A 16,079-nucleotide genomic window follows, 5' to 3' on the forward strand; every position below is an offset into this window, starting at 1 on the left:
TGTTTTTAAAACCATGTATATTTTTTAAAGGAACCATACTAGACAAATTGATATTTTAACCTGCTTTTTTCCCTTGGTATATTGTAAACATTTTGTCATATCATTATAGTTATACCATTTTAATGGCTGAGTGGGATTTCATTGTAGAGTTATTTAACCAATTCTCTAATCATATTCAGGTTATTGATATTTCAGTATAATAACCAACACTGACATGAAACATATTTGTAGCTAAATCTTTTCCCACATGCATAAATATTTTCTGAATATAATTTTCTAGCAGCTATCCATTTTATTAAATAATAGTAAGTATAATTATTATTGTCATATATATACATAGAAAAGTATTCCAACAAAACCTAGAGTATAGAAAGACTCCAACACCTTAAGTCCATTCTGTGGATGTCATGATCATACATATATTCTGTTTTTAGTTCTTCCAGTGGTTCCATTATAACTTTTTTTTAATATTTTTAAAATTTTGTGACCACACCACCTGGCTTGTGGGATCTTAGTTCCCCGACCAGGGATTCAACCTGGGGCCTCAGCAGTGAGAGCGCAGAGTCCTAACCACTGGACTGCGAGGGAATTCCCCATTATAACTTTAAACCATAGAGCCCTGTTTCTTTATGTATTTATTCCCAGCTGTGAAAAGTGAGGGAATTAGTGCGCTTAAACCACCACTTACCTTTCTTCTCCCTCTCTACCTTCAAAACTATGTTATAATCTTGGGTTATTATCATTCAGCACAGACCTAATACCAGGCACTACGTAAAAAGAAGTGTCAGAGAAGGAATAAATGAAAGTAAAATAAAAATATTTTATTTTTCTTATTCTTAATCAAGCTAATAGACAACTATTTTAAAGTAATAATAGCAACACTGTATTGGGCAATTATAGTTTTTAAATAAGATGAATGACATCAATGTTATAAGAGTGGGAGAGGCGACTTGAGAACACTCTGTTATAAGGTACCTGCACTGTCCATGAAGCATTAGTGTTACTTGAAGATGCTCTTAGATTTGTTGTAAATGTATATTGCAAACTCTAGGGTAACCACTAAACATTTTTTAAGAAGTATAATTGTTATGTTAAGAGAAGGGAGAAAATGGAATCATAAAAGGCTCAGTTAATACTAGAGAAGACAGAAAAATGGGAAGCAGAAAAGAAACAAAGAACAAGGGCGATGAATAGAAAGTTACCAATTTGTCTCCCATGTGCTCAGAAACAGAACTATCTGGTACTATGGTGGTGGAAGATTTGCCACCTTTTCTATTTGGATCACTTTGGTCACCAGATGCTAAGGATTCTGATACTTAGATGCTGTCCCTGCTCCTACTGGTGATCAGGAGAGTGAAAAGAATGTATTATATTCAGTTATGTGTATCTTAAAGCAATGCTGCCATGAGCTCCTTGCATCTTACAGGAGCTTTAATAAAACACATCTCTCAGTTTTTATTCCCCAACACTTCTCTCAGGACAAAGTAATGAAGCCATGGAAACTGGGCCAAAAGATTATCTCAATGACAGACACATTCTTTCACTCAGAATCACTGTCCCTTTTTTCTCTTCCTGAGATAATATCCTTAAATAGAACTCTATTCATTTATTCTGAGAAGTTATTATGCCTGCAGCACACGATGGGGAAGACTGGTGAACAACAGTGAATATAAACCCAGTTCCTGCCATCAATAAGTTGACATTCTCGTAGAAAAGGTAGGGGACAAAAATAGACAATTACAACATAGTATAATAAATGCTATGACAGAGAGGAGTATATGACTATAGAAGCACAGGGTAAAAGTACTTAACCTAGACTGGAAGGGCTAATGAGAAAAGATATGATGACCAAGATAGGTTGTGAAAGATGGGAAAGGGTGAGTTAGGTGAGGAAATACGCTGCAGACAATGTGAATCACATATGCAGAAACAGGGAGTTGGAAGAGAGCCTGACATTTTCAGGGTTGTGCTGGCACTCAGGATAATTTCTTTTCCAGAAGCCTCCTTGCTTCATTTTACAATATGACCTCTGTCTGGGCCTGCACCTCAATTCACCAGACATCCAGGGACTTTTCTTAAACTGAGGATTAATAGTTAAAGTGCAAGATGGAATCGTGTCTGAGTAAAACTCAATGACATTGTTAAAAAGAGAATGTGAAAGGTAAAAGAAGGAGAAGAAAAGAGATAAAACCTAACTTCCTTCCCCCACAAAATGTCAGGAGGTACCATATTCCAGGTATTTTGTTGGTTCTGGGCCAATAAGTAGAGTGGGGAGATGGTATTCAATCCATCAAGCCAAGAAGAAATTTGTACTAACATATTTGTGATTTGTGAGAGATGCCAATACCTGTCAAATTAAAATATGAGAAAACACAAGCCTTTGTCAGCAACTGACTAAAATGACAGGTGCTAGCTTTCCTAATATGACCCAATCCAGTGAATTCTCATTCTTTGCTGCAAAAACAACTGCAGAAATTATCTGATGTCCCGTGTTAGTCTTGGTCATTCTGCTGGCCTAACATGCAGGACGTTTGCCAGGAAGAAGAGGGTCAGTTGTGTTTTTGAGGCCCATACTTTGGGGTCCCGCATTTTGGTATCCTCAGAAAATCTAGCTAATTTATCTTTAATTGCCTTTTCACCTTAATACAGTGTCCTACCTTAAGTTGAGAAATCAGCCAGTCATCCCTAAGCAACCATAGATGTCAAAATCAATCAGATCTCATCCTACAAACAAGTTAAACAAGTTGCAAAAGCTTGAGATTTCATCCTCACAGTATGTAAACGTAGCAATAAATTGTGGACTTAGCATGCCAAGACAGAGGATAAAATGAAAATAATTGGTCATCTAAAGTTCTCTCTGCAATGGGGGGCTGGATCTCAAAGAAGATAATTTTTTAAAACCTGAGTGAAAATGCTTATGCTTCATTCCTTACCTTTCATTCCTATTCTGCTCCTTCTTGATCAAGATTATTAAATCAATAAAGTTTTTTAAAACTCTTACCTTGATTTCATAAACATTATTATCTCTAGCTTCCCATCTCACTTTTCCCCTGGATTCAATCCAGCAGAGAAAAGTGTCTTCATCTGTTGCTTAAACCACAGCAACCCCAATTCTCCTTCATGGCATTTCTTTTCTTTTGCATTAAGTTCAGTTGGTTTACTAGGAAATAATTTCTTTCCTCAACATTACCCTTTGAACTAAATAAAGGTATTGAGTAGATGTGGTTTCTAGATTTGGTTCCAGAAAATATTTATGTGGAGAAAAGTTGAAAATAATAGATAACTCCAGAATTTATTCATTTATGTCAAGTCTTTTATGTCTGTTAAGAGCCTCTGCCCCAAACCTTTGGATTTAAAAACACCTTTTTTGTTTTCAGAAAGTTTAAGGATCTAAGGTAACATCTAGAAGAATAAGTAGGTAAGAACATTTAATAAAAATAGATTGTGAAATAGTAGACTGAGCCCTAAAAGGTCCTAGATAATAAAACCTATTTTGAAATTAAAATAACTTTTATAACGCCATTATAACACAACACTAGACACAGTTCAGTAAAACAGATTTGATGGACCAGAACTGACTCTATTATATGTAAATTATAATATAATATGGGAAGCATCAAATCAATTAGAAACAGATGGGCAGTTTAAAAAACTGTGTTGGCCAAAATATTCAATGTCATAGAAAGTTGGGAAGAGACGGTTAGAGACTGAAGAGACACAACAAAATGCAACATGTGGACTTTGTTTTGTCTCAAATGCAAAGAAATCAATTGTAAAAAGACAACCATGAGCTATGGACTGGGTACTAGTCAATATTAAGAAATTATTTTAAATTTTGTTACATGTGATAAAGGCATGGTAATTATATTTTGAAAAAAGGAGGTGTCTTTCTCAGGTAGAAAAGCATACTCGATTATTTACAGGTGAAATGACCAGATACCTGGGATTTGTTTTAAAATATTCAAGATTAAAAAAGAAAAAAAAAGTGAAGGAGAAATGAAATAAGAAAGACAAAATAATCATTGGGAAAGTATGGGGATTCATTACACGATTTTTGTTACTTTCAAGTTGTTTTGAAAATTTTTGTAAAAAAGTTTTTCTAAAAAAACACTGGAATCATTTCTTCAAATAAATCTCACATTGAAACAAAGCAGAGTGTTTTGCTGAAGGAAGAGAGAGAAGAGAGCTACAAACTCCTAGCTCTTGACCCTTTCCCAGGAGAGTCCCTGAAATGTCTCTGTGGAACATGGTGTGAGAACGGCAGCATCTGGTTCAATTCCCTCAGCTGATAGACAGCAGAGCTCTCTCCAAGCACCACGGTGTCCGAGTTGACTCTTCCCATCCCATAGCTGATCTTTTTATAGGAGTACTCACCTTCCTGCACAAACCCCTCTTCACCTGCCCAGGTAGGGATCTCCCTGTATACATTCTGACTTCACCCCTTCCCTTGCTCTTGGTGCCTGAGAATTTGGTAAATATGTTATTCATCTTTTGATTTGTTGTCCTTATATGCAGAATATTTTATCATGGGACTAACCATAGTTTTCATCTTAATAAAGGATGCTTTTTAAAAAGAAAATGGTGTAGAGGCAATAGGTCAACTACTCAGACAAAAAATCAATAGATGCCTTAACATAGGTTCTACTCCAAAAATACAAGAGTAGTAAAAAGTCAAATGTAAAATAAAAAGCATAAAATGAACAGCTAAAATAAAATTGTGGTTAAATATCAAGGTAAAACATACGTAGGTAAAAGATAGGGTTTTCTAATCTTGAAAGTAAAAATCAAAATTTTTACTATACAAAGTCTAAAAAATTTCATCCCCAAAACATACAAATGTTTTAAGGGTTAAAATCACATAATAAGCTAGAAAAAGAGCCATAGCAAAAAAAGACAAGTGGTCAAACATTTTATTATTTAAAAAAGCTCTTAAACATAATAAGATCACAGAAGAGCAAAAGGCTAAGGTCATAAATAGTCATTTCGTATGAGAAAAATACCATAGGCATATCTATATAAATATCTATATTATTCTTGTCACTATTAATTAATGTAATTGGTAGGTAAATGAGAGTTTTTACCTACCAAAACAGCAATAAAAATGTATCAAATATAGTTCTCACTCAGTCCAAAAATGTCTTTAACATATTCAAATCTTTGACTCTAATTCTTAGAATTTATCCTAAAGAAACAAATCTTATTAAAAAAATAAATTGGGACTTCCCTGGTGGCGCAGTGGTTAAGAACCTGCCTGCCAATGCAGGGGACACGGGTTCGAGCCCTGGTCCAGGAAGATCCCACATGCCACGGAGCAACTAAGCCCGTGCGCCACAACTACTGAGCCTGCGCTCTAGAGCCCGTGAGCCGCAACTACTGAGCCTGTGTGCCACAACTACTGAAGCCTGCACGCCTAGAGCCCGTGCTCCGCAACAAGAGAAGCCACCGCAACGAGAAGCCCATGCACCGCAACAAAGAGTAGCCCCCACTCGCCGCAACTAGAGAAAGCCCACACGCAGCAACGAAGACCCAATGCAGCCAAAAATAAATAAATAAATTTATTAAAAAAAATAAATAAATAAAAATAAATTGCTCATTAAATGTTGCTTATCACAGTAAAAAGGTGAAAACAAGTCAAATGTTCAACAGTAGGAGATGATTAGATAAATAATGATTCAAATGCTTAATAACATTTTAAAAGATTCTGTTAATGCAAAAATGTTTACGTTTTAAGGTTAAGTCTAAAAAAATTAAAGGATGTAGATTTTAATATAAAAATGGTCACTAATATTTTCAAATTAAAGGCTAACTTTTTCATAGATTCAAAATAAAATCGATTTAGTCATTCTTTCCTTTGGATGTTGAGATTAAATGATTTTGTTCTTCCCTGTTTTTTGTTAACTTTTAAATTTCTCTCAAATTTCCTCTAATAAATACTCACTACTTTTATGATTTTGTTAAATATAATTTGGAAAAAGTGTGTACTCTACTCGCAGTGTAAACAACTTTACACTGTGTGTTTATTAGGAAAGAATGACATAGAAGTTTGGCAGTCTGAGCTGTTCCTTGATCTTCATAGTGTTATAGTATGTCATATTGAAATTTATCTTTTCCCTTAGTTATAGATCTTTGTATCAAGCAGCTAGCTAGGCAGAAAGTGAAAAGGAATGGCTGGGTGAAGATGAAATAAAGGTCTCTGGCAGAGCTACTGATCTTCCCTTAGCAAAATTCTTGGAGATTCCGAAAGTAATGCCTCATATTATACTGAACCAAAAATTGCCATCATGATCAAGACATTTTCTATCATGAGCCTAACACAATGTCAATAATGTTAATAACCGCATGCTGATCATGGAACATAGTGAAATATTTGAGATATGTTATTTAGGGGAAAAAGAGCATTCTGCCTACTAAAGTTTCTTCTTTTAATTTTAAAAACATGGCTAAAATATGCGTACAAGTATTGCAGTATTATTTATAATAATGGCAAATTGGGAAAAAACTGAAATGCCCAACAATAGAGGCATAATTAAATACAGTACTGACTATTCATCCTTGTGGAATATTATATAACCATTAAAAAATGAGGTAGGTCCACATACTTTGACATGGAAGTTTCTTGTAAAGAATAAATAAAATAATTGACAAGCTATATGTATATCTGTGTATAATTTGATTCTATTTAGGGAGTGGGTTGGAAGGGGCCTTCACTTTTTTACATCCTTCTGCCTTTGCATTTTTGGGATGAGAAGATGTTGCTTTTATAACTAAAGAAGAAGGAGAGGGAGAAGAAGAGGAGGAAGAGGAAGAGGAGGAGGAAGAATCAACAGTAACAGGAGCAGCAACAGAGCAAGGAAGGAAGGAAAGAAGGAAGAAAAGAAGAAAGGAAAAAAGGAAGGAGAATTTGCAACTGACGCCACCAGATGGATATAGAGCCATTCTCTAGAGTTGGTCTTGACTATCCACAGAGGGTGTCACACAACAGCAATGTCTTAGTGAAATCACTGTAGGCCACCATATGGTTCTAAATTTTTATAGCTCAAATATCAGTTTACCAAGAGCTGATCTATTTCTGAAATTGAGGCCTGATGTTTTTTCCAAATATGAGGCAGATGTAAAAACTAGGAAACCACTGCATACATTTATTATTAGAAATAGATGCAAATATTGACCCAGAGCCTCACATTCTCTGATCAACCTCATTCCCTCACCAACAAGGACATTTGGGAGAGCAGAGTGGGCAAGGGTGCAGATATGGTTGTAGAACTTAACTGGGCCACTTACTGCTACTGACTTTGGTCAAGTTTCTTAACCTCAGTTTACACATCTGTAAGAAGAAGATAATAATTATCTCTCAGGTTTGTTGTGCAGAAAATGGTATATGAATATACAGAGCAGGTAGTTTGATGAGCATAGAAAATGGGGGAAGAATTTGATGTGGATGGCTAGTTTCAACCTATATGTCTATTTCCCTAATGGAGGTATACCTGACTTAGAGCCAGAGAATTGTATCTGCTACAATTGCATTCATTAATTAGCAGTCAATATATTATTACTTTGCCAGACAAAACACTAGGCACTAACAATACTGCAGAGAAAAAGAAAAAAAAAGGCTCCTGTTTTCATAGTGATTCCCTGACTTACTATGGTTGGAGTTATGATTTTTTTACTTCGTGATACGCATTCAGTAGAAACCATACTTCAGAATCTGAATTTTGGTCTTTTCCAAGTGAGCGATAGCAGTACGATGCTCCCTCATGATGCTGGGCAGCTGCAGTCAGCCATGCAATCACGAGAGTAAACACCCAATACATTTACAGCAATTCTGTACCCATACATACAGACATTCTGTTTTTCACTTTCATTACAGTATTCAATAAATTATGTGAGGTATTCAACACTTTATCTTTAATTGGCTTTGTGTAAAGATGACTTTGCCCAACTCTAAGCTAAAGTAAGTGTTTTGAGCATGTCTAAGTTAGGCTAGGTTGTTCTGAGCATGTTTAAGTTTGGCTAGGTTGAGCTATGATTTTCAGTAGGTTAAGTATATTAAATACACTTTTACTTACAATGAGTTTATCAAGACGTAACCCCATCTTAAGCCAAGGAAGATCTGTATTAGGGAAGTCAAACACTAAACCATTCAGCCCACATTGTAAAGAAGAGAGCAAGGTGCCATGGGACTGTAAAATGGGCAGCCCCAGGAAATCAGAGAAAGGTCCCAGGAGGAAGCAACATTTCAGCTGAGAATTGAAGGGTGAGTAGGAGTTAGCTAAGTGAAAGATGTAAGAAATGAATAAGCAGAAACCTCAATTAAATAAAGTCAGAAGACTCTCACACCCAGCTCCAATAGCAGAGCCCAACAGGAAGAAGAAAGGCTCCTCTTCTTTCCTGACAACAACTCAGCCAAGGAAAAGCCATGGACATTTCGTTTACTACAGCCCTCCCAACTTCCTTTTCCCCTCTATAAAAGCATCCTCCTTCCCTTGCTGTGTGGGCCTTGCCTGTGTCTCACTGTGGTTGCAGACCCCGAATTGCAATTCTCTGCTGATCCCAAATAAACCCATTTTTGCTGGAGAAATAACTGGCAGTCTATTTGTTTTAGGTAAACAAAGAGGAGGAGGAGTGTGACTCAGGCAGAAGGAACTGTTTGTGCAAGGACCACAGGTGGGAAGAAACTGAGAGATTTGGAGGTACTACGAGAAGTCGAGAACAGCTGTGACAGAGGGCTATGAAGAGCAATGAGACTGCAAAAAAGTCAGATCCAGCAGATCCAGTCTGCTTAGAGGCAGACTGAAGGATTGCAGTCATTATTTCCGCAAAGACAAAACGAGTCATTAAAGATTTCTAAACTGGAAATTCATGCTGTCTCCCTTCTCCATTCTTTTCCTTTATGTTAATAATACTCTTTTTAGCTGTCTTATGGTGGGGACACATTCTGACCCTTATTCTTTGTAAGGTTAATATTTATTCATCAAATTCTCAGAGTTCTGAAAGTGACTATGTGTCCCTATCTACTGTAAGAACTGAATTTATTTAAAGTATTCTCACCTTGTGTTCTTTTCATATTTGTAGTGGTCTTAATTTTCTAGATCTCATGTATATCACCAAATGTGGTGTCAGACACTAAGGTTTGTTTTTCAATGGCTTTCTGATTACACAAATTGTCCTATCAGTGTTTTACTTATTACAGTTTTTTACAGAAGTAGAAAACACAGAGGTAATATTTTGACACTCAGAATTTGACCACACTGGATTTTTTTTTCCCTAGCCATACTACTTTTCCTTTTGTTCATTTCCTTTGAAAGAAATTGTAGCCATTAGTTAATGCCACCCATTTATCAAGGACTGTCCTATACACGTCACTCACATCTCATTTAATCATCACAATAACGTTGCAGGAATGAATTTCTATTTTCTTTAGGGTTGGGGGACTGAGGCTCAGAGGTTATATATCTTGTTCAAGGTCACAGGGTAAATAAATGACAAACACTTCCCCAAATAGGCAGTTTCAGTTTACCTGTGCTTCTGCCAACTTCAAAAGTTCCTAGAACCATAAATGTAAATTTTTTAAAAAATGTATTCCTAGATAGACTCTCAAAAAATTCATGTCTGAAATTATAGGCACTGAAGAAGGTGAGAGGAATAGTATTCTACTCCTCAAACCTCTGGCCCACAAACACCTAAAAATATGCAAAATCTGATCATTGATGAAAAATACACATTACTTGCTATAAATGGAACTGAATGGTAAGAATAAAAGTGAGTACTCCACATCCAAACCATCAATACAGCTTTGCCCTGACACATGGTTGTATTTATGGTTTGAGGAGATACTAAAAATAACAAGAAAGGGCAGAAGTCTTGTTTAAAGCAGCATCTTTTAAAAATGTGTAGCGTGCAAGGATGAACACAAGACCAAATCTTATTTAATGTGGCAAGAATTTTTTCAGACACCCTTTTCTTATAAATTTCTCATCTAGTTCCACTTACATCATTTTTGCTTGACATATCATTTCACCACAGAGCACATTTTTATTGATTATCCAAGTTTTGTGAATACTTTTTAAGAGACAACAGAGTTTATGTCTCACAAATATTGGAAATTCCCCAGAAGTCCTGGGAATTTTGGGAAATCTTAAGACATTCATGTTTATAATTCTTGAAGACATTTGCAGCTTTAATGTAATGTGGCTTTTAACAACAGTGCCTGCTTTTTAAAGGTCATCTTGCATCTAACCACAAATTGAGAGGATTGTTCGAAATATTTTTTGAATGAAAAACAAAACCCTGTCTAAATACCTGAACCAATCAGATTATTTTTGTCATCACAAACTATGGGGTTAACACTATGGTAGACTGATTTATAACAAATTTAAAGAGTGAAATTTTGTTTTAATAATTTATTTCCAAAGCTAAAATGCTGCTGTAAACAAAGAAAAAAGCAGTAAATTCCTTAGTTAACTAGCTAACTACACTTTTTTTCTCTTAGAACTACTCTTCTTTATCTTACAAGATTAGAATACTTTTATATGAACATGTGCCCACACAGAAATCTTTCTCTAATTTGATGTTACTTATAACACATTATAGCTTCTTTAGCTCTTTTTCTCTCACACATAATAGCTATTTATCATGTAGAATCATCAGTTTAGAGGCAGAGTTTGGCTATAATGCTGACTAAAAAGACTGGTCAAATGCCAAATGGTAGCCTGGTTCCCACATTTGCCACATTTGGAATTTTGGATAACCATCACCTACAGCTCTTACACTCTTTAATCATAAAGTGTTGCAAGTCCTCCAGACAAGTGAGGACGAGAGTAAAAATGAAAATTAAACAAATTTTTTGATGGTTTCCGATGATACTCTTTAATTACAAATGTTAAAATTCTGCTAGATTATTCCAGAATTACTATCTAAATGTTTAACTTGCACTAGTTTATTAAAAGGTAAATATTTAAGGGAACAAGGTATAAGGTATATATGGCAAAAGGAAGTATTTGATACAAAAAATCAACAAACAAAACCCAACAACAAAATTGTTCTAAATGTGTGTAAGAAAAAGAAAGAAAGGAATTTGATGGAAGCTTTATATCACTGAAATTGTTTTAACTTCTACTGTAGATTCATGGTGGGAAACAAATTCCATAATTGAAACTCCAGCTATGAACAAGACCTGAGAGGAATAGAATGTATATATTATATTTTAAGCTATCAAAAGTCAGAAAATTCTAGTGAGAGATTAGACTGAAGAAATAAAGAATGTGAAAATGGAGAAGAAATATGATTGAAGGTTCTAAACTGAAAGAAATAACTTCAATAACATTATAATTTATTGCATCTGCTGTCATTTTTATTTTACAAATTATGAATTATAAAATTATAAATTATATGATATTTCAAGTATACAGAAATAATATAACAGGAAAATCTCTATTATAGTTTTATATTTACCTTTAATTACAAATGACAGGATGCTGGATATAGTTACATTTAACTTCCAAATTACTCAGTTTCACTGAAATTTGAAACTCATGGTTCCCCCAAATATTTTTGAATTAACCTGCCCAAGGAAAGGCAGTCATTGACAAGCTTGGCTAAAATATGAAAAATTGTCTCAGAATAAACATTTTCTTTAACTAGCTCTCTGGTTGTGTCTATCTTTGAAAATGTCTTTATATAGGGAGTAGCTTGAATGATTAGAAATTAATATGTTAGCAAATTATAAAGGTCAATTTAATTCCAGTTGCTCTAAGTTGAGAAAAACTTGAACGTGAGCCGCAATCACATCAAAGTCTTCAAAAGCAACGGCCAATTTATACTCTAGGACTCTGGGTGGAGTTGAGGCTTCAAGTAGTGTTTTAAAGAATCTCAAACTTTTACCCTTTACCCTCCAGAGTTCTTTGAGTTAACCTCAATTGAAGTTGTTTTCTCACAGGCTTAAGGTTAGTTTAAATTTTTTCAGGGAAGGGTTCCTAAATTAGTTAACTGTGTTCAGAATTAATAAATATACCTGAATATATGAAATATATAACTCTGACCCAAGCTTTTCAAAGCAGAAGGCAGTCTTACATTTCTCTCCATTTACTTTTAAAATAAAATAACCCTCATGGTTTCTGCTACCATAGCAACTAAAAGTTCTCTTATTGTCTATACTAATTCTGATGACCAGTTTTGTAAAAAGTAACTGACTAAGAGATTCCAGCACAAATACCCCCCCAGGCTCCATTTCATTCCATGTCTTGTAGGAACAGATGGCTCATTACATTAAATAAGACCTGAGACCAGGGTTGGCTTTCTAAAGTGGGTGCCTCTTGAGACAGTTTTTATATTCAACAGGAAAGTGTGTGGGCATTCAAATTACTCTACACGTCACAGCCCAAATAAGCATTGGGTCATTTGAGAGAAACATCTGGAGACCAGAAGAAAAAATCTGACTTAAAATTTCAACACTTTGAAGACCAGGAAACAAATGCAAAAATTTTCCTCCAAATTTGCTTTCTTCTTTATGTAGTATTCTTGTTACTCTACTGTCCTTGAAGCAAAGTTCCACGTCTGCTCTTGAGTTCTGAAAATTGCCAGCTGCAAATTCTGACATGCCAAGGGCTCAGCTATATTTGCCCAACCAAGAAAAGGTAAAAACAGAATCTTGGAGCCAGTAAAGATTATAAACATGTTTCTATACTTTTGGTGTGCTGTTTATAAAAAGAACCCACTTTAAGACTTTAATAAGCCCCCAAACTTCATTATTTTGCTCTCCCTCCAAGTACAAAGCATGTTTTGGCATGTTGGAATTTGAACTTTGGAATTTTTAGGAGAGGCAGTGTGTGGGCAAGGACCTAGCACCCTGGGCAGGTAGAGGTTCAGCAAGTTTCTCAAAATAAGGTGAAAGAACAGCCCATGGCCTAGAAGCTTCTTTAGGACCCACAGGGGCTAGGATGATAATGCACTGAACCAAAAGAGTTCACTAGACTTCTTCCCAATATTTAAGGACTTTAGACAATCCTACCGCTTTTAATAATAGGTAGCATAAGTTTGTGCATGAAATTCTGAAGTAAAACGATGGTAATATAAAATATATGATTATCTAACAAGACTAGGTAATTTCATGTAAAAGCAGAGGCTTTGCTTAAATAAGTTTCCTATTGTTTACAGAGTAAGAAACACTATTATAAGACTATAAAAATGACCCTGAAGTTTCTCCTTCCTGTTTCTAACATGACCATCCTCTCCCCCATTTCCACCCAATATTAATTATTTTTCCCCAGCAGATTCTAGAACTGCACTTCCCAATTCAATAGCCATTAGCCACATACAGCTATTTAAATTAAAATTAAAATAATCCTTTTCTAAACAACCCTCAGAATAGGAGAAAATATTTGCAAATGAATCAACGGACAAAAGATTAATCTCCAAAATATATAAACAGCTCATGCAGCTCAATATTAAAAAAACAAACCAATCAAAAAACGGGCAGGGCTTCCCTGGTGGTGCAGTGGTTGAGAGTCTGCCTGCCAATGCAGGGGACACGGGTTCGAGCCCTGGTCTGGGAAGATCCCACATGCCACGGAGCAACTAGACCTGTGAGCCGCAGCTACTGAGCCTGCGCGTCTGGAGCCTGTGCCTCGCAACAAGAGAGGCCGCGACAGTGAGAGGCCCACGCACCGCGATGAAGAGTGACCCCCGCTTGCCGCAACTAGAGAAAGCCCTCGCACAGAAACGAAGACCAAACACAGCCATAAATAAATAAATAAATAAATAATTAAAAAAAAAAAAAAAAACGGGCAGAAGGCCTAAATAGACATTTCTCCAAAGACATATAGATGGCCAAGAGGCACATGAAAAGCTGCTCAACATCACTAATTATTAGAGAAATGCAAATCAAAACTACAGTGAGGTATCACCTCACACCAGTTAGAATGGGCATCATCAGAAAATTTACAAACAACAAATGCTGGAGATGGTGTAGGGAAAAGGGAACCCTGTTGCACTGTTGGTGGGAATGTAAATTGATACAGCCACTATGGAGAACAGTATGGAGGGTCCTTAAAAAACTAAAAATAGAATCACCATATGATCCAGCAATCCCACTACTGGGCATATATCCAGAGAAAACCATAATTCAAAAAGACACATGTACCCCAATGTTCACTGTAGCACTATTTACAACAGCCAGGTCATGGAAGAAACCTAAATGCCCATCGACAGACAAATGGATAAAGAAGATGTGGTACATATATACAATGGAATATTACTCAGTCATAAAAAGGAACAAAACTGGGTCATTTGTAGAGATGTGGATGGACCTAGAGACTGTCATACAGAGTGAAGTCAGAAAGAGAAAAACAAATATCATATATTAACCCATATATGTGGAATCTAGAAAAATGGTACAGATGAACCTGTTTGCAAGGCAGAAATAGAGACACAGATGTAGAGAACAAACATATGGACACCAAGGGGGGAAAGCAGGGGAGGGGGTGGTGGTGGTGTGATGAACTGGGAGATTGGGATTGACATGTACACACTGATATGTATAAAATAACTGACTAATCAGAACCTGCTGTATAAAAAAGAAATTAATTAAATTAAATTTAAAAAAATAATAATCCTTTTCTTCAGACTCACTAGCCATATTTCATGTGCTTCAATAGCCACATGTAGCTAGTGGCTACCATAGTGCACAGAATAGAACATTTCCACAACAGAAAGTTCTCCTACTTCTAGAAGATTCAAAACTTTTCCATTTTTTAAACCTGAAATTTTATGCCAAAAATGAGTATCTAATAAATACTTGTGGAATAAAACTGCATAGTTTTCTCATAATTTTAAAACACAGCTCAATTCAATTTTTAGTTGTGGAAAATAGGCAGCCAATTAAGGTAAGCAAAACAGAGTGGAACATCATTTTTAAAACTTCTGGAAGGCTTCACATTGTAAGCTTCATGGAGCAGGGGACTATGGTGTCATTCTAATAATCACCACTACTTAACAAAGTGTCTGATATATGGCTGGTGTCTCAAATTTTTAACAGTGATTTCCTCTGGAATTAGAACTTCTCTGATGTCTCTGTTGGAGAATGGGGAGACCTGAGGTTTGATTTTCAATTTCGTATACTAAAACTGTAGTTTAAAACTGTATATTTATAATATACTTAGATTTTTTTTTTTTTAAATAGTGACAAGCTTTAAAGTTTGGGAAATGTTTAAGATGGACTATTTTTTAAAGATGTAACTTGCCCTCCCACCTCCATACACATACATCAGAAACCTACATTCAGTAGTCTAATTATTTGTCCATCTGTACCCTATGAACTGTTTGTGAACACACATTCAAATAAACCACGTTTCTCTATTCCCCATTGTAAATGCAAACACATACATGCACAGAGAAAACTTGCCTCTCCCTTCAGATTCTCAGCCAGGCAAATGGTAATACTTGAAGAAATGTTGATACTACCAATTATATTGACTCAGAAACTGGTTAGTAGACAATCCTTTGACTTTAGGCACATCCCGTAACATTTGTTCATTAATTAAAAAAAAAAAAAAGAAGCCACCGAACTGAACTAGGTTATTTCTAAACTAGTAATATTTTTATGTTCCAGGCATTTACTAGTTTGCTTTGTGATGTGTTCATGTAAACAATTTTAGTAAGTTAAAAAGCTTTTGGGACTTCCCTCAGTCCAGTGGTTAAGACTCCACACTTCCACTGCAGGGGGCATGGGTTTGATCCCTGGTCTGGGAACTAAGATCCCAAATGCCACATGGTGTGGAAAAAAAAAAAAACTTTGTTGAAATGTGACTTAAAAGTGCTAATACATTTTATATTTTAAATTACAGCAATACTATCAGTTGCCCAGAATTGTTCTTGCCCCTATGAATGGTTCAATTTTCCTTGGGTGTTAAGAATTTTAAAAATCGTATTTTCTGTGTTTTCACAATGTCTTGGAATAATAGAATCATAGATCTATTTCATTCTTTTGTCACACAGCATAACCATACTCAAACCAACCCTGCTCTTATTCTTTTATATCTGGGAGGCCCTATAGCTTTAAAATTTTAGCATCCTCATCTTTTTAT

This window comes from Balaenoptera physalus, assembly GCF_965194825.1.
Source record: "Balaenoptera physalus genome assembly, chromosome: 9".
Lineage (NCBI taxonomy): Eukaryota > Metazoa > Chordata > Mammalia > Artiodactyla > Balaenopteridae > Balaenoptera > Balaenoptera physalus.